General features: G+C 39.8%; 1 long non-coding RNA gene across 1 annotated transcript; it reads left to right on the plus strand.

Annotated features, from left to right (window-relative positions):
* Positions 1-4,051: 4,051 nt before the first annotated feature.
* On the plus strand, positions 4,052-20,157 carry LOC120098262 (uncharacterized). The gene is made up of 3 exons (XR_005496405.2): positions 4,052-14,002; positions 14,347-14,461; positions 16,322-20,157. It is a non-coding gene; the product is annotated as an uncharacterized LOC120098262 (long non-coding RNA).
* The last annotated feature ends 249 nt before the right edge of the window (positions 20,158-20,406 follow it).

Consider the following 20,406-nt stretch of genomic DNA (forward strand, 5'->3'; position numbering starts at 1 on the left):
AAAATCTGGGACTGGACAAGACTGCCTCACTCTCTCCTTACCTAGTTAATATAGTACTCAAAGGCCTAGCCAGAGCAATCAGAAAACAAAAGGTGGTCAAAGGGCTACAACTTGGAAAGGAAAATCACTATTTGTAGAGGATATGATAGTATACTTAACTAACCCTAAAAATTCCACCAGAGAACTCCCAAACCTGATAAACCACTTCAATAACGTTTGTGGATATAAAATTAACTCAACCAAACCAGTAACCGCTCTCAACTCAAAGGACGAACAGGACATGAAATAAATTTGTGAAATTTATTTATTTTTCCCTTTACAATATTCACTAACAATATAAAATACCTTGGTGTCACTATAACCAAGCAAATGAAAGATCTGTATGACAAGAACTTTAAGTTGCAGAACGAAGATACTAAGATCTCAGAAGATGAAAATATCTTCTATGCTCATGGATTGGCAGGATTAGTAGAGTAAAAATGGTCATCTTCCCAAAGGCAATCTACAGATTCAATGCAATCTCCATCAAAATTCCAACTCAAGTCTTCATAGCATTAGAAAGAGCAATTTTTAAATTCATTTGAAATAACAAAAAACCTAGGATAGGGAAAAATATTCTCTACAATAAAATAACTTCTGGAGGAATCACTGTCTCCTATCTCTGTATTACAGAGCAATCCTGATTAAAAATAAACTGCATGGTATTGTTATGGAGACAGGCAGGTAGATCAATAGGGTGGAATTGAAGACCCAGAAATGAACCCACACACCTATGATCAGTTGATCTTTGACAAAGGAGTTAAAATCATCCAGGGGAAAAAAGACAGCATTTTCAACAAATTCTGCTCATTCAACTTGAGGTCAGAATGTAGAAGAATGTAGATTGATGCATTCTTATCTCGTGATAGAAAGCTCAAGTCCATGTGGATCAAAGCCCACCACATAAAACCAGATAGCTTGAAAGTAATAGAAGAGCAAGTGGGTGAGAGTTTCCAACACATAGGCACAGAGGAAAATTTCCTAAACAGAACACCAGTGACTTATGCATTAAGATCAAAAATGAACAAATGAGACCTCATAAAATTGCAAATCTTCAGTAAGGCAAAGGACAAACTCAATAGAACAAAATGGCAACCAACAGATTAGGCAAAGAGCTTTACCAGTCCTACATCTGATAGAGGGCTAATATCCAAAATATGTAAAGAACTCAAGAAGTTACACTCCAGAGAATCAAATAACTGTATTAAAATTTGGGTAAAGAGCTAAACCCAGAAATTTCAAGTGAGGAGTATCAAATGGCTGAGAAGCACCTAAAAATGTTCAAAATTCCTAGTCATCAGGGAAATACAAATCAAAACAACCCTGAGATTCAACTTCAGACCAGTCAGAATGGCTAAGATCAAAAACTCAGGTGACAACAGATGTTGGCTAAGATGTGGAGAAAGAGGAACACTCCTCTAGTACTGGTGGGATTGCAAGCACATCCAACCACTGGGAAAATCAGTCTGGCAGTTCCACAAAAAATTGGACATAGTACTATTTTTAGATCCAGCAATACCACTCCTGGGCATATACCCAAAGATGCTCCAACATATAAGAAGGATATATGCTCCACTATGTTCATAGAAGCCTTATTTATAATAGCCAGACACTGGAAAAAACCCAGATGTCCTTCAAGAGAGAAATGGGTAAAAAAAGATACATTTATACAATGGAGTATTATTCAGCTATTTAAAAGAATGATTTCATGAAACTGATAAGTGGATATTAGCCCACAAGCTCAGAATACCCAAGATACAAGTTACAGACCACATGGAGCTCAGAAAGAATACCAATGTGTGGATGTTTCAGTCGACTTAGAAGGAGGAACAAAATACTCACAAGTGGAAATACAGATACAAAATGTGGAGCAGAGACTGCCCCACCTAGGGATTCATCCTATATACAGTCACCAAACCCAGAGACTATGCAGATGCCAATAAGTGCATGCTGATAGGAACCTGATATAGCTGTTACCTGAGAAACTCTGCCAGAGCTTGACAAATACAGAGGCAGATGCTTGCAGCTAATTGTTGAACTGAGAACAGGATCCCCAATTAAGGAGATAGAGAAAGGACTGAAGTAGCTGAAGGGTTTTCAACCCAATAGGAAGAACAACAATATCAACCAATGAAACACCTCAGATCTCCCAGGGACTAAATCACAAAGATCCATGGCTCCAAACTGCATATGTAGCAGAGGATGGCCTTGTTGGGCATCCATGGGAGGAGAGGCCTTTGCTCCTGTGAAGGCTTGATGCCCCAGTTAAGTGAATCTCAAGGTGGGAATGTGGGAGGGAGGGAGCTGTTGGGTGGGTGCTGGAGCACCCTCAAGGAAGGAGGGGAAAGGCTGATGGGATAGGGGGTTTCCAGATGGGATATACAAATAAAGAAATATCCAATAAATGAAAAAAATTAGAAAAAGTAAAAATGCAAGCTGAAGGGCCCAAGTGAGGAAGCCTCAATCCTACCTGGGAGGGAGAAGAAAGCAATCACAGGAGTGGGGAGGAAGGGAAGTACCTGGGTGGTAAAAGAGATAGGGAGGGGAAATGCAGAATATGATCAGGTATTGGCTGGGAAAGGAACAGGACTGAAGCCCTGAGGGCCAGTAGAAAGAATAGAAACAAAAAACCATCTGAGGTAAGAAGTGGGGGAACTGTCTAGAATGTACCAGCTCTGGGAGGAGAGAGACTTAGGACTCAAGCACCTTAGATGAATGCCCTACAGTCAAGATAGGAAAGTTGTAGAGCCTACCTCCAGTAGAAAGACAGGATATCAAGTCAAGGGATGGGGTTGCCATCCCACAGTCAAAATTTTTGACCCAGAATTGTTCCTCTCTGAAAGAACTATATGGATAAAAATGGAGAAGAGCCTGAGGAAAAGGAGGAACAGTGACAGGCCAAATTGGAATCCTGGTCAATGCAAGATCCCAAGGTCTGACACTGTTACTGATGCTATGGTGTGCTCACAAATAGGGGCCTACCATGATTGCCCCCCTGAAAGAGTCAGATGCAGATATTTAAACTCAACCAATGGAAGAAGCTGGTCACCTCTGTGGTTGAATTAGGAAAATGCTGGAAGAATCCTAGGAGGAAAATGACCCTGTAGGAGGACTAGCAGTCTCAACTAACCTGGACCCCTGAACCTGTCAGCCACTGAGCAACCAACCACGCAGCATACAGCAGCAGATGTGAGTCCTCTAATACATCTACAGCAGAGGGCTACCGGGTCTGAGTCAGAGAAGATACAGCTAACCCAAGAGACTGGAGGCCTCAGCAAGTGGGAAGTCTGGTAGGCTGACAGGGGTGGGCACATCTTCTTGGAGACAGGGCTGTGGGTAGGAGGTGTGGGTTGTAGAACAGTCAGAGGGTAGACTGTAAAAAAGAATAAAGAATAAGTGAATAAAGAAAAATAAAGTAAAAGTATTTCTGAGAGGTCTTAAAGACATATGTGAGCAGGAGAACACATGTGCTAAAGGATTGCATGACTTAGGTTTGCAAAAATCCTTCCCCCAAAAAGAAAGTAAGAAGAAGAGGAGGGGTAGGAGAAGGAAGTGAAGAGGAGGTAAATGAGTACGATGAGGTGGTAGAAGAAGAAGAAGAAGAAGAAGAAGAAGAAGAAGAAGAAGAAGAAGAAGAAGAAGAAGAAGAAGAAGAAGAAGAAGAGGAGGAGGAGGAGGAGGAGGAGGAGGAGGAGGAGGAGGAGGAGGAGGAGGAGGAGGAGGAGGAGGAGGAGGAGGAAGAAGAAGAGGAGGAGGAGGAGGAGGAGGAGGAGGAGGAGGAGGAGGAGGAAGAAGAAGAAGAAGAGGGAGAAGAAGAAGAAGAAGAAGAAGAAGAAGAAGAAGAAGAAGAAGAAGAAGAAGAAGAAGAAGAGGAGGAGGAGGAGGAGGAGGAGGAGGAGGAGGAGTAGGAGGAGGAGGAGGAGGAGAGGAGGAGGAGGAAGGAAGGAAGGAAGGAGGAAGGAAGGAAGGAAGGAAGGAAGGAAGGAAGGAAAGAGAGAAAGAAGAGAGAGAATATCATATTTTTCACACCAGAGATGTCAAAAATCTTATTTCAGATAGAAAATATCTATTATAAGCTTTGAACACAGTATTAAACAACATTGTATACCAAGGCAATCTTGAGAAAAGAACAGAATTTAAGACATACTATGGAGTCACAGTGATCAAAACAATGTGATAATGCCATGAGGCCATGTTTGTGGATCACAAGTGTAGATCATACAGCCAGTCACTAAATGCTTCATACATGGTCAAATGACTTTTCACAAGGAAATCATTACTATTAGTCCAGCAAAGTAAAGTAACTCAACTTGTAATTCCAGGGAAAATAGATAATCATTGGTTAAAGAAAAGACTTGGACCTGTTAACATATTAAATTTAGTTTAAGCAAATCAGAATTTAGGTATAAGATAACGCAACACTTAGAAGTTGGGGAATCATCTTGCATATATAGGATTTGATGACTATTACTTGACTAGGACATCAAAAGAAGACATAAATATCTGAAGAAAGTGTGTGAAAGGCCTCAAATAACAGAACACAAAACTTGAACAGATGTCTTCCAAAGCTGCAAATCAGTATCCAAAAGAAAATGTCATCGTTCATTTTAGTTACCACACAGGAGGATAGCATTTTGGAATCAACAGGATCAATAACTCACACATGCACGAACACACACACACACACACACACACACACACACACACACACACGCATATTGGTGGAATGAGAATGAATGATATGTTTTGAGCACTGTTGGTAGGAATCCAGAATTTGATATTAATATATACTGTTGGGCAGAGTATAGTGGTTCTTCAAAAGCTAACAGCATCTCCTCACAATACACCAACACTGAAGTTAAGATTCCACAGTGATTAAAAAGGACATATGAGCTGATATTAATATCCCATTTACAGCAGCCTTTTCTACAAAAAAATAGGCTATAACCAAAGCATCTTTCAGCAAAGACATGGTACAGCTAAACATAGTGCTTGTGTGGGCAAGTGTCACTCAGCACAGTGAAGGAGTTAGAATTGCACACAGTGTAACATCATTGGCAGCATCCCAACTAAAGTGAGTTAGACAGAAAAGAAAATAGATGATGTGCTTCCACTTACGATCAAATAAGTGATTCTACCATAAAAATACAGTATCTGTGAGCAAGGAGAAGGCATGGAATGGGAGCCTTCATTATTTAGTGTTTTGGGAAAAGAGAAAAACTTTCAGAATGAGTGCTTTTTTTTTGAACATTGTGACTATATGTCATGTTATTGAATTTAAAACATTTTTTAAAAGAAATATGCACATATTTGGACACAACAAATTACATTAACTGGAAAGTAAGAATATTTAATAATATGTGTCATTTATAATGTGTTATTTAGTGACTAAGGAGTAACTAAACATGTTAAAATCATCCCCACTATAAAACAGAGACAAATGTTGATGACTTCCTAAAGTTTATGCTGTAAGAAGATGTGGGATGGAGGTGGGAGGCATTGTATATTTGAATCCATAAACTTCATCCATTGAAGGAAATTTTGATGGGATATGTCAGCTCTTCAATATGGCTAAGTTATTGGTTATTGAGAAAGTGTAATGGTAATGTTATCATACCTTAGTCTAGTTAGAACATCCTTTGATAACCTATAGTGTTTTCCTATATGCTATGAAAACTCACTCTGAGTTTAGACTTTAATTCAATATCTAAAGTAGAGATGATCAAACTTCTATGTTATTGGTTCTACTTTTTTCTGTAGCAAGGTCTTTCTTAAATGTATTGTGATCTCCACAGATTCAGTACAAGTTTGCCTCAGGAGATAAGAGAATCACATCTCCATATTCCCATTAATTACTTTTAGGACCTTTCAAATGACCTTCTTACAAGGGATACCCACACTAATTTTTAAATGAATTAAAGCCCACATTTATATGTCTTAAAATCTGTCTGTAGTGATCAATTTTAACTATGAACTTGATGAAGAGGAAGCCTGAGAAAATAGTCAAGTCTGGGTACAGGAAGGCTCAGTTCTACACAATGATGTAGATGAAATGATGAAAGTATGATTTAATGGAGGTGCAACTTTATTAAAATAGACTCCTAGAGGCTGGTTCTTACCTTAGACCTTTCTGTTGTTGATGCTTGACCTCTGTCTACCAGAGTGTATATTGCTATGCCCTGAGGTACCCTTCCCAAAGCAGCCCTGTTCCTCTGTGCCTTTCTCCATTACCCTTTCTCCCTTTGTGCTTTTTCCCCTGATGCTCTTTCCAACTGGGTCTGTTAGGATGATGCTCTGTGTCATGGTGACTTTCACTTTTGGCATTCTGCTCTCATTTTGGCCTCCCACTGAATTCCCTGCTCCTAAGTCACTTTGCCTATAAGGCGCTGCTACACTACACAAATATGGACACTGTTGTAGAACACCGAGTCATCTGAAACAAAATAAAATCTTGATCCCTTGAGTTCGTCTGTAAGGAATTTTTGAAAGCTGCAAATGTTCTCAGTAACACACACCTCCATCCAAGCTTCTGGCCACATTCCTGGCAGTATCTATCTCCGAGGCTGCATTTCCCAGAATCATTAGCAACGTTTCAAAGCAATGTTGTCTCAGTAGAGGCTATTTCCTCAATGTACAATAGGAAATGTGACTTCTTTCCTCTTTGTGAGAACAGTCAGATGCCATTTCTGCAGTGCAGATGACTCGTGCATCCTGTGCCATTTGATATTTCTCTCTGTTCTCTAGTTGGGTGGCTCAGATTCTTAATTAAACGATTTATCTCCACAGCAGCATTTATAACACAAATATTTGCATGTGTAGAATGAAGGAGAGCAGGGCAAGAGGTACATGCAATCTGCTTCAAACCGGATATGGAAACAGTCCACTAATCTTTTTTTGAAGCTTGGTGGAGTTTCATATTCCCCTTTAAATGTGGATTAAACAAAGTTGTCCAGAAAGCATATGCTTTTATATAAAACATTCCAATTATAAGGAGGATGAAAACAATTTGAAAAATGTGTACTGACTCCATCGGAAGAAGAGCTGGCATGCTCTGGCTTCTGCGGGCAACCCTTATATGTGGGTAGATGAAGACATCATAGGAAGTGATGGACTGGGTTTGATGCTGAAAGTGTCATACAGGATTAAAGATAAAGCCTGCAATGAAAGTACAGTTTGTTAAAAAACTGGTGAATTGGGACAACATGGGAAATTTCTAGGTTTTGAGGCTTGTGATCAGTCATGGTGCAGCTGACTCCGAGTTTATTGAAGAGTCTCTCCAGCAAATGCTTACTTGTAGTCAGATGGGTCAGCAGCTGACATATTATACCCCCGGTTTTTAAGCTTAAGCCTCCAAATCTCTGCATTTAAATTGAATTGTTCTATGTCACAGAGCCCTCTGAGTTCATAAGGTAGAGGAGGGAGGACAAAGACTTCTGCATCCTGTCATGGATGCTGCAGGAACTTGCCTTCTCCACAGGGTACATTCTAAATTGCCACTAACCCTGAGGGTGTCTCTTAAAGGTCTTGGGTTTGGAGTGATATTATAGTTTAGCAAATGCTGAGGGAGTAATTGTTTTACTCATATAGCAGAAACATAATGGTGTAATTCTTTCTAAACTGCTGCCTTGGGGTATGTGAGACACTCATTTCATCATCCTGAAACTCAGTTGATTTGTTTATCAATAATATGCCTACCCTAGGTTTTTCTCAAATGTGTTTGTATGGAAAAATAAAATATGCATGGATATATGAAAATAATCTGATAAATTATGTATTGTCCTTTGCAGTGGACAGTGATAAAAGAAGTATCTACAAACGACCTTGCAGAATCTTAGCTCAACAATCCTTTGAATAAAGCGATCATCTTCTCATTTACTGAGAGGAAATAAAGACTGAGAATCACAACAGCTTGTCCTGGATTACTGCATTAGTTCATGGTGCAAAAGGAAATAGAGCTCACTTGTTTGTATTTGCGATCCTTCTGTGTGGTCATCTGCCATTAATAATGGAGTGACACTTTTCTCAGCAGTCCTCATTTCTAATATACTGAATATCAAAACCCTTTTCTTGATATATCATTCTGTCAAATAGATTGGTGGACAAAGAGTAAAACTGGATGATGTGCAAGTCAGAAAATATTCTATTAGAATCTATATTTCTCCTTTGCTCTGTGATACAATGTAGTTGCATTAAATGAGTCATTAATCCAGAAGGAATTAGAGCCTAGAATTCTGTTAACACTCTGAAATTGAGTGATACATCCAAACTCTGCTAAGATTGTTCAAGTGATTTACAAATCATACACGTATGTGCAAGCTAGAAAGGTCTACCCCAAGGTCTGTAAAGAGTAAATGGCTACCTGTAGATGTTCAGAAGTGTTCTTTATGTATCCAGTGCTATGAGGACAGCAGATCTACTCTTGTGACTCAGTATACTAAAGTCTTTCTGAGTGTAACTATGGTTATCTTAGTCTTTCATGAACACTCAGTCCTGCCTAGAGTCACTTACAAAGAACTACCTTTTCTTATGAATTTTATCATTAGGATATATCCTGTTTGCTTTCCTTGAAGATGATATTGTTTGTAACTCTGAGAAATTCTTTGCTGTACTCCTGGAGACTCTCTTGTGTTTCCATACCCTTCCTATGGTCTTTGTATGAGACCACACACACACACACACACACACACACACACACACACACACACACACATGTTTGTGTGTTTATGTGTGCGTTTATGTGTCTGTGTGTGTGTCAGTGTGTGTCTGTGTGTATCTGTGTATGCCCCAGTCCCTATCATCTGAAAATAAGAAATCTTCTTGTTAGCAGATAAAGTATCAGTTCATTTTGTAATCCACACATTCAAGGCATTGCCTGGATATAAACAAATTTTGACTCACAAATAAATGGTTATCATCTAAGAAAGTGTTGGTCTAAGGCATCTTATGATTGAAATGATATTGCAACCAAAAATATTGCATGTTTCTAAACAAGGTCAGTTTTTAAAATGCCTAAGTGTGTACCCAGTAAATCAACAGGCCATATCATGTATTCTGATTAGACACAAAATTTCTTACAGGAAAATATAGAATAATAAAAGCATACCATGGTAGTTCACTGGATGATACCAAAACAGGTTCCAGAATTGAAACTCATGCCGCCTATTTTCTTGTCTTGATTGCACTGCCCATGTGGCCCTGAGGACCTCAGTATTATGAGAAAGCAGAATCACAGATTCTGGCCTGCTCCAAATCTGTGCAGGTCTATGAATTGCTGGTAAAAAAAATATCTTACGGCTCAGTGGACATTTTCTTGATTTACTATATCTTTATAACTTGAGTCTTAGAGTTTACAGCAGGTCTTAAAATACTATTTCAAGACATACTGTGACACTAGAGTACATGGCCTTTAGGGATTCAAACTGAAGTCAACCCATTGGCCTTTATTGGTACTTAGTATGAGCACTATATTGTCTTAAACATAGTGAACATTGCAAAAATAAAATGAAGTCTAATCATAAGTGCTCTAAAATCTAATTGGAGAAGTAATAAAGACAAAAACAAAAAGAACCTGATGGGATAAAAGGAAAAAGTTCTAGGACATTGCCCATGATTGATGGTTATAAAACACCCTGCAACCTATGTGATGTTGGGACATTGAGAATGGTGGGACAGTGATGTCATGAATTTACTTGGGGCACTTAAGACCTGCAGGAGTGTGGGAGAAGTTTCCAGCCAATCTTGGACCTTCACACGTGCGCGGCACATTGAAGGGGCAGAGAAAGGCAGAATCAGATCACAGTATGGATGGAGCTCTTCCCAAAATGAGAATCTGTTTAAGAAAATGGTGACAGAAGCAGGGATTAGTCTTATAGACATCTGGGAACTCTATGGCATAGAGGTGACGTTACAAAGTTAGAACAGAGCACCACTTAGCAACGAGACCTCTCCTTCCAAAGTAATGGGCTAAAGGAGTCTTAAGGTCAGAATGGCAGGTTTGTCCCACCCGGAGTATGGGAACTGATGAATCAGATTATGCTCTCATTGAAGTAATATGAGTCAGACTTGCATTTTTATTATCTAGCTGATGCATTGTCACTCTTGTTTATGCCCGCACTTTCTGCTTGTGCCCATCCCTGCAAATCAATAAGCAAAGAGCTTTACCTGTGGTACAGCTATCCTACCTAAAAGCAGCAAACTTCCACATGAATGCTACCACACTATGCCTTGTTTCTTTCGCTGGTTTTCTACGTTCACACCAAGGACATTTCTTGTCTGCTTTCTTTGTTCTGGAAGACCTTTCACTCTGCAAACAATACCTCATCCCAGGAAGAGGATTACACGGGTGGATGTGTTTTGTTTCTGTGTAGCCCAAATTTTAGGCTTTTATCTGAAAAACTGAAAGGAAAGAGGACATTCATCTCCTCTATCTAGAACTATAGTGATGTTTTAACCCACTGAAATTTAGATTTATCTAAATTAGATTCAGTTAAATCCTCTCCTCTGTCATCCGTGTTAGAAAACACGCAGGCTTGCTTCCTAGTTGATGAAAGAGCTGAGATTTGAAGTGTGGTTCTTTATTGCCCCAGCTTCCATTCCCACCTCCTCCAAACAGTCCACCCCACCTCACTCTGACATGCTCACCCATCCTTGACAGGGAGGTGGCCCAACCTCAATACAGCAAGCATGGAGGGAAAGATGGGAAGCTTAGAGCTAATATTAATGAGCTGCTTCCCTGGGACACCATGTAGGTTTAGCAGCGATTTTCCTCAAATGGGGTATGATCGAGAATTTGTAGAAGTTTATTCTTAGCTCTTCCCTTGGCTTCTGCAACATGTTAACAGCTTGTGCATTTTGTAATGCCTTTTTCTCATTGCCATGGTAACCATTAAAACTTAAGGTATATGTGACTGGAGATCTGGCCCAGACATTGGTTACTGGCATACTGGAAGGCAGTACAAATGGAACTACACCTGGCAGGTTCTTATTGCAGGCGTGTCTAGCTGAGAGGGAATATACAAAATCTTTAAATAGGAAAATATTACCCAACAGTTATTCATTTCAGAAAGACAAAGCAGTGGCGTCTTTTTATTGAGTAAATTCTTTAACTGGCTTCACCCTGGATTATTTCATAATTTGAAGGAATGTTCTTGGAACCTCAGCCCTGAGTTATTGGACTAGAGAAAAGGGTTACATAATTACTTATAGATCTAGATGCTACCTAGACCTCTCCATATTTTTATTTGTTTGTTTATGTTGAATAGCGAATGGCTGGCTATATCAAGATGGCATAGTAAGTGATTAACTCTTAACAAATTCAGTTGAAGTTAAGCAAATCCAGTTACATATGATAACCCTAAGATTACACAAACAAGCTGCAGAGCCCGGCAGGAAGAGCAGACGAACAGGAGCATACAAACTGCAGTTCTGCGAAGGTTGGTGGCTGTTCATCGGAGCTTGTTTCTAGTCCATTTCCCTTTTACTGTTTCAGGACGTCTTGTTCTTTTCAGCATCAACATTGTGCTGCAGGAGGAGTTTGTGTGCAGTTTGTAGGAGGAGTTTAAATCCATGAAGTGAAATTCAGATGTTAATGTATGTCTTGAAAGAGCATGTGAAAAATTAATTAGGAATAAAGTAGTGAAAAGATGAACAATTCTTGTGTTAGAAAGGTGACTCGTGAACTTGATTGTCAGGAGGTTCTGAGGGTCCTGTTTGCATTATCTGCTGCAAGTCCGGAAGAGAATCAGCTGATTGCACTGTCGCCAGGAACAATGTTTCTCAACATGCTACTTTTTTGTATGGTTCACAGGAATAACTAATGTGATTATTCAGTGTAGGGCAGTGTGTATATTTGATGGAGAAACTCTGAAGCCCTAGCTGAAGATGATATTTTGTTGAAAATATTGAAATTCCTTAGAAGTATGCAAATCTTTCCTGGTTCATATGTAAGTGACAGCCACTCCCAGTCTAAGGTGAGGATAACGGATTTGCACTGAGCTCCTGACAGGGTTTGATTCAATGAAATATTTAAAACGGGGAAAAAATAGGCTCCAAAATACAGGAGTATGATGGAAAGCATACAAACCACAGAATCCTGTCTCATAATGAAGGATTTCAGGCACAGTGTTTCTTCCCCTCCTGGCCCTTTATGGTACAGTTGTTAAATCCAGAGTCCTGGCTCTAAGACAAAACAACGGACACACTCATTATCCCTCTGGGGACACTGTATGTGGATGAGACACCTCTTCCACTGTTGCCTTTCCCAGAGATGGCCTCCCAGTGTGGTCAGTGGGTTTCCTTCTCAGGAGCTGGCAGGTGTTTCCTTAATCAGGACTCGTACTCACGTGAGACACGAAGCACAGCATTTTGTGAGATTCTGCCTTGATTCTGAAACTGGCAGAGCCACCCTTTTCTTGACAATTGTATTAGAACAAGAGTGATTTTAGCAGTGTCCAAGTTTCCCTAACTGACCAGGCAAATACCCAGCGTGGCAGACCATTGAACTTAGCCATAAAACAGAAAATGTCTACTCACCAATGTGTAGTTAGTTAAGGGAACTCTGATGACGTAGATCTGGAAGAAGCAAAGCCAGTATTATAGAGTTGAAAGGGCATGGAGCAGCTGACCATAGGTGCAGTTCTGACATGCTTTTTTGGTGAATGGACCTGTCAATCATCCTGACTACTACAAACACCAGGACACAAGGATGTAGTCACATAGCATATTCCTAGACACATATAGCACACAATTACACCACACACACACACACACACACACACACACACACACACAAATCATACACAGTGTACAGAATGATACACTAAACACAGTCCACATACTTAGATATATAACTACACATGCACAAATCTTGGCATATATGGTTACAAAAACACACACCTATATTACATGTACACCACATCCACTTAGAGACACACTCCCCACACAGCATAAACATAAACTCACAGATACAGCATACTCATAGACACAAAAAACACAGCAAATGTCTAGACACACAGCATAAAACTATACATATATTAAACATACATCACACACCTAGGAACACTCTATGCACACAACACAAGTGTAGACATGTAGTGTAAACTCACAGTATCTAACAAGAGAGATACTACACACACATACCACATAATTACACACATGCATATTATACACAACATATGTAAGTCATTCCTTAGAGACACACCATGCATCTAAATATACACACTACATCACACATACACGTAGATATACATATTACACTACACATACAGCACATACCATATACAAAGAGCACATACTTAGATACCCATGGTACTACATACAATCACTGCACACCTAGAAACTCACCAGTTCACTACACACACAGAGTAGATACTTAGATACATATATACCATATTATACAAACATACATGTGCAAGCACACAACACACACCTAGATTCACATATGACATGCTATACATAGAAAACCACATTCACTTGGCACACATATAAAATACACACAATCCACAATACAACATCGAGGCTATATATTTCAATACATACTCTACACAACACTACATAAAACACACATCCCAACATACACATTTACATCACATTTCTCCCATGCATACATACATTTCACTCCACCTACACCACACATACCATTCACCTAAATGAATAAGAAAAATCAGACACACAGACACATACACACACACACACACACACACACACACATACACACACACACACACACACACACACACACACACACACTGTAATGGCCTTCACATGATGCACACCCTTCTTTTGATTTATTTATTTATTATTTATTTTTTCTCTCTCTGCAGCATGAAGATCCACTAGTTTCTCTTCTCAATTCAGTGTTATTTTCATGATGTCACCTATTGTGGTTTGCCCTGGAGTTATCTGCATTTTGATGCTAATTCCACTGCCCCAAGGACTGCTGCCTAGTCTCATACTCAGGAATCAGGTGACTTCACCAGAACTTTCTCCCCATTGAATTTATAAAATACAGGTGAGGGGCAGGTATAGGATAGAAGGAGGCCTGTCATTGGAGGAGAAGGAAGGATGGGTGGGAGAGAAGTTTGAAGGAAGAGGAGGAGACTGGAATGGAAAGGAGAAGAGACAGGAGGGAGAGGTCAAGAAGCCATGGCAGGTGATGTTAAGATTCCTAAGATTCTGCTCTCTGTATTTACAGGTTGTTATTAATGTTCTGAAGGGATGGATGGTGCTGAGCTTTATATGTTTGGGTGGGTAATTATATCTTATCAATTGGATCTAAGGTTATTGTGTTGTGTGTTCTTTCATGTGCAGATTTAAGTGTAATTGAGTGTGGGGCAGCTGGTCTGGGCCGCCACGGAGTTGAGATGTGTTTCCGCCAAGATATCTAGCAGATATTTTGGGGCACTGTGGTGCCCAACCTAGCAAGGTAAAAGACAACCATGCATTTTTTATTTTTTATATTTTTACAACAACAACCTCTGCCGTTAGAAGGTTAGAGTATAAGACTACAATTTCATCTGCCTCTGGTCTCTGTGGGAGAAGCCTATCATGAGTCAGAAGCAGTCGCCTGTGACTACGGGAGTGAGAGGAACCTCTGTAGAGTGGGCCTAAATGCCTCCCATGTCTTTTCTACAGTGCTTTCCCCAGACATCTGTCCCATTTTACAAATAGTTATTAACAGATATAAGGAAATAGGTGAGGTGCTATTCCCATCTCATACCCACATTTGCTGCTGTCAGCAAATCGGAGTTTCAGTAGTGATGTCATCAGTATTCCTACCCCGAAGGTGCACAAACTACTTGGCCATTGGACATGTGAAGAAATTGAGCATATGTAATTTCTACTTTGTACTCTCACATGTAGAGGAACATATAACAGGATGTGGGGGAGGGGGATCTCATGCATGGCACTTCTCCCTTGTAGAGGAACATGTTACAGAATGCTTGCGGAAATCTCAAGTACTTCTCATGAAATGTCTATTGGGTCACATGGCATGGTTTGTGGGTGACTTGCAGGAACGGAATGAGATCTCTGGGTAGTGGGCAGCTGAGAGAACAGTGGGGCCTTCAATCTCCGTACTGCCTGTAACCAGGAAGGCTGGAAGTGGATTCATTGTCTCAGATAAGAATCATATTCCCAGCTGATTACTGGATTAGCCTCCTAGAAGACTCCAAGCAAGGGCTTCAACTAACCTATCTCAAGATGGTTCAGAAATTAGGACTGGATTGTGTTATTGAAGCTCTTGTTTATAGTGTGCACTACACAGTAAAGATAAACAGTGATAGCATCATTCTCCAGTACTCTGTTCACATAGTCAAGTGTCACTCTCCCGCAAAGGTAAGGATGATTCAATCATTCAATCGCACATTACACAACTAAATCAAAAGGAATCTATGATCAAATTCACTAGCTGAGAGCCATCTCCTATTGGTGTATGAGGAACTCCTTTTAAGAGCTTCCTTCAGACCAAGATTCATCTGTCTGTACTGTAACACACTGAGTGCATACTCCTGTCTGTCAATATAAGGCCTTGTTGTACGTTTGTGTTTACTTGGTAATGACTCGAGTCGGATGTTTTAGGGGAGTGTGTTCAATCTCTTATAATGGATATAACTGTGTAAGACTGTCAGTGGGGACATTTCCTCCTGACCTCAGCTGGTGATCACATCGTGCCCTGAAGCACAAGAACAGCTAGGCCTTAGAATTTTATCCAAGCAGAGTAGAGCACCAGCTGCTGTCCTTGAAGCTTGGTATCTGATTAAATTCCCAAATTAGGCATCGCATTTTGTAACCTAAATTCTGTCATGGTAGTAAAATTTGCTAATATAGGTCCTCATTTTCCCATCTGCTATACTAGAGGTTTCTTTAGTAGCTAGCACACAGACTACCTCAGCATCCACAGGTTACTCAGGAACGTTCATAGAGTTTGGAGTCTGCAATCTTCCTAATGTAAGGAAGGAAAGAGGGAGACCTATTCAGCTGCAATTGTTGTACCTACCCCCAGGGACACACCTTACAGATTGCCATGAAAATAAATTGGAGTTTACAGTGTCACATCACTGACTCCCCTGTACTGTTTCACGGACAAAAGCAGATTCCATCCACGACCATCACCACCCAAAACCCAAGAAAACCTGCCAACACTTCTGTTCCTTCCTGAAGAAAAACACATTAACATCAGTACAGGCTACCACCTTTCAGGAAGTGAGTTGGCATTCTGCTTCATAGAAATTGATTTATTATTTATTACTATGTTTCTTCAAGATTGTCTTCCTTGTTTCTTCAGGGAAGGGGCTGTTTGCCTCCAGTATCCAGAATGAAAGCTTTCAACTGCAGCCTGCTACAAATTCCACCCTCACAGTCAAGCAGCAATTAGAACTGTTTGTAACAGTGACAGCCAGAGAAGCCTTTCAAGCAACAAGGCAGAAGCCTGGGGAGTCAGAACAAGAGCTGGTTCATTTGAAGGGGACTATCGCCACACAGCAGCTGATCCTGGGATAGCAGGCAATTTGGGGAGCATGGCTGCTTGGAACTTTGGAGAAAGGCCTAATCTTGATTTTGCTGGAAGGAAAGAAAATAGGAAGCCATGTTTGGGATATTTAAAAAGAGACTATCCACTCAATATATGAAGATTCTGGTATGAAATACAGAGGAATAAATTGGGAGCATCACTTGCTAATGTTGGATTTGACACAGAGTTGCAGGGACCAGAAAACATCTTAGAATAATAACCGTGAAATAGAGTCCTGTTTACATATCGGGGGAGCATATTTAAAATAATATTTTTGGCATCTTTGTCTGTAATACAGTCTTTTGATATTGGTAAATTATATTGAGTTCAATTAATATCTTGGTTGGAAATGTTATGTTCGGTATGACAATTTTCTCCCAGTTCTTTCTGTTTCTTGTTTTTCTTTCTTTCTATTCTTCTAGTATACACTTTTCAAAATTATAATTGGATTTTGTTCTTGATTTAAGCAATTAAAAAGAAAAAAGTGTCACTCCTGACAAGTAAGTTGTTTTTGGAGGCTATCTGTTCTTCTCAAATACACCAAGAATCTCACTCCTTTCCCCAAAAGGCACTGAGCAGCTGTAAAATACTGCAGGGGTTTTGATGTTCTTAAAGAGAAGTAATTTTCCTCCTTTGTTCCAGAGTAATTATTAAGTTGAGATTCAATAAATAGCAAAGTACAGATAGGTCTTAGGCATTGCATTGAATAAACATTTTGCTAATTTTTTTGTGTTCACATATTTGAATATATTACAAATTTTATTCTCTAATAAAAAGAGTCAGGTTACCAAGCAGAACTGTGAACAAGCATCTCTCAGAGGAAGCTGACTTAAGGCTGGCTGGTTTGCACAGGTTGTTAGGCTTGTTTCTGTTCAGCCTCCAGTGTGTTCTCGGTAGCAAATATTTCAAATGCAAAAACCAAAATCAAACAAACAAACAAAAACATTGACACTTTTCCTCTTTGTTTTGTTGTAGATGTCCCTCCCCCCATTTATTTTGCAAGTACACAACCCCTCTACCGCAATTCTTTCTCATGTCAGAGATGAGGCCACACTTGACTGGATACATGGAAGATCAATTTGTTACATCATACTTCAACATTCAATGTAGCTTAAAAGATAACTGTTAGTCCATGTACTCACAGCTCTTAGGAAGTATTCCAGCTTGCAGAACTAAGAGTGTGGCTATTGGTGACATGTAACCAAAACCAAAGCTAACCAAAATGTTCAGGCTGAGAAATGTATAGCTCCAAGGAAGAAAGATGGGGAGGAGGAAGAACAAAAGACAGAAAAGGAAAACACACACAGACAGAGCTTTGCCACTCCAAATACCAAGGTTGATAATTTACAAATAGAGTATTACATGTAAATTACTTTTCATTATTCTTATTCATATTTAAAATGTTCCACAACCCCCCTTTTCCTCAGATAGCTTCATGAACCCTGCTTTGAAAGAAGGGCATCAGAGTAAGTGGCTCCTGCTTTCTATTTTGAGGGATGCTTGCTTACCAACAGCCTATTCGGAGAGGAAGCCATAGGAGAGGCTGCATGACCAGCCCAGTGACTAAGTCTTTTCACATTCCTTTAGAATCAAGCTGCCTGTCCTCTCCCATTAAAATCTATAAGGTTCTTTTAAACAAAAATAAACATGCAATCTTTGCAGCTTCATAAATTGAGAGGAGTCCAGACATTATTAAGCTGATCCTATGGTAAGTCAATTCTGTGAAAATATGCACTCACATTGGCTCCTTAGATGGAGAAGAGAAGATACTTGGATGTTAAATGTAGCTGTTGCCTAGTAATATGATCTTCTTTGGAGACATTACTGGATTTATGGTCTATCTACCCCAAAGCAGTGTGGCTATGACCTCCTATGACAAAACACACATGCCAAAGAGTCTTGACATTTCTGGTTAATAGAAGTGTTTTATAGCAGACCGGAAGCAAAGAATCCTGGGAAGAACAAGGGTATAATTCCAGAAAGTTAGGGCATATGAACCTGCTTTATCAATATGTCACACTGAGACCTCGGATTCTTTGCATCCCTCATGAAACTGTGATTTGCAGTTAGGACAAGGGACAGAGTTCTGTTTATAGTGAGGATTTGTAGGATGACATTGTCAGCACCACAGGTTGCTACTTAATGTAAGCATTTGTAATATCTCTTCAGACAATATGCAAATACCCTTAGCAATTCTCTGCTCTTTTAGGTCACCTATCATGTACAGGGTTGTGACACATAGCCATAGTATGGAATGTTGAGCACAAGAGTCTTCTTATATCCCAAGCCTTTGGATCCCTTGGCCTCCAGCAGTGGAAGGATCTTTTATCACCATTGGATCCTGTCCTGGATACTGTCACCTCACTCATGCTAGCTTTTCATGAGAGAATTCAAATCAGCCTGGATCCTGTGTGTCACTGTTCATGAATAAGCAACACAAAATGAAAATCTTAACTACTGTAGAACCAAGAAGAATGAAGAAAACCTACATGCCAAAAACTGCATTGAAGAGTACTAGCCAGGTATATATTTCACATCTGAAATCCAGGACTTTGGAATGCAAATCAGCATGGGTGACACAGGAATACCTAAGCTTCACAAACCAAAGTTGAGGCAGGAGCCCACAAAGAGTACTGACATGGATGCCTGTAATCTATAAGGTCATAGTCTCATCAGAGCCTATAATCCCATAACCAGAGTAAGCAAAGACATAAAACAAAACAAACAAGCAAAATAACACTGACTGGAAAGAGAAAACCTCAGTCAAGACAGAAAAATCCCACAAGTAAATTAAATAAAATTAAATTAAAAATTACAAAATGACACGATTGCTTCTATGAACGTTGGGGAGAATGTTTATTGCAGATTTGAAGTAGAGCACACCCAGAGGCATCCGGCAGGGTCAGACTGAACTGTGCCACGAAGGCAAAAAACAGAAAAAGAGAAGAGGGGAAGCAGGAGCCAAGAGGACGCGAGTGAGGCAGGAGACCAAGAGACACAAAGTTTTCAAAATGGCTGTGATATATAGGCAAGAGAACATGGTGGACAAGACCCAGGCCAGTCTCTAGGCTGGTGAATTTAGGGTACTTGGTCTGATGGAAAGTGCTGGGAGGATCTACAGGTACTAAGTGATGCTGGGAGAAATGGCAGGAGCTATAGGTACTGAGAAATGCTGGGAGAGCTTGGCGGAGTCACAGGTAATCCCTGTTCAACACAGGCTTGTCAGCTTAATTGGCTTTATAAAGCATAAAATAATGTTGCACTTGTGGGCTGTTTTGGTAGTTAGAGTTCACATCCATAAACATGTGCTCATGTGCACACACATGTATACATGTATGCATGACTGTGCTCCCAAAACACATACTTATTTTACCAGGTGTTGATGATGAGGATCAATAAAATATGAGTCAGTTGTTTTAGCAGATTCCATATTACTCCTCTCCAGATAAAGAAAATGCGTCACAGAAGACAGCTAAGTGGATCAATAATCACACAACTGCTCCTGAGTGAAAGGGCTTGTACTCAGTCTTTTGATCCTATATTCTATTTCTTCTAATACATCAGTCTGCCTTTGATATTATCGTACCTGATTATCAGGGATCTCGTTCAAATCTTTATTTCCTTATGATGTCTTCCTGAATGCATCACTTTACACAATTCTCTTCTTTGAAGTGTGCGATAATAGTAATGATAATCTTCGCATGATATATATTGAGAGTCTTTTTCAGTGTACAACGTGGTGATGTATAATTAATTATAAAATTTTGTATTAAAATATTTATTATTAATGCTGGAACTGTATTTTTTTTGTTCACTCAAATAATTATGTTTCTGAAAGTGTGTTGTAAACTTTGGAAGGC

This window comes from Rattus norvegicus, chromosome 18 (genome assembly GCF_036323735.1).
Source record: "Rattus norvegicus strain BN/NHsdMcwi chromosome 18, GRCr8, whole genome shotgun sequence".
NCBI classification, from domain to species: domain Eukaryota; kingdom Metazoa; phylum Chordata; class Mammalia; order Rodentia; family Muridae; genus Rattus; species Rattus norvegicus.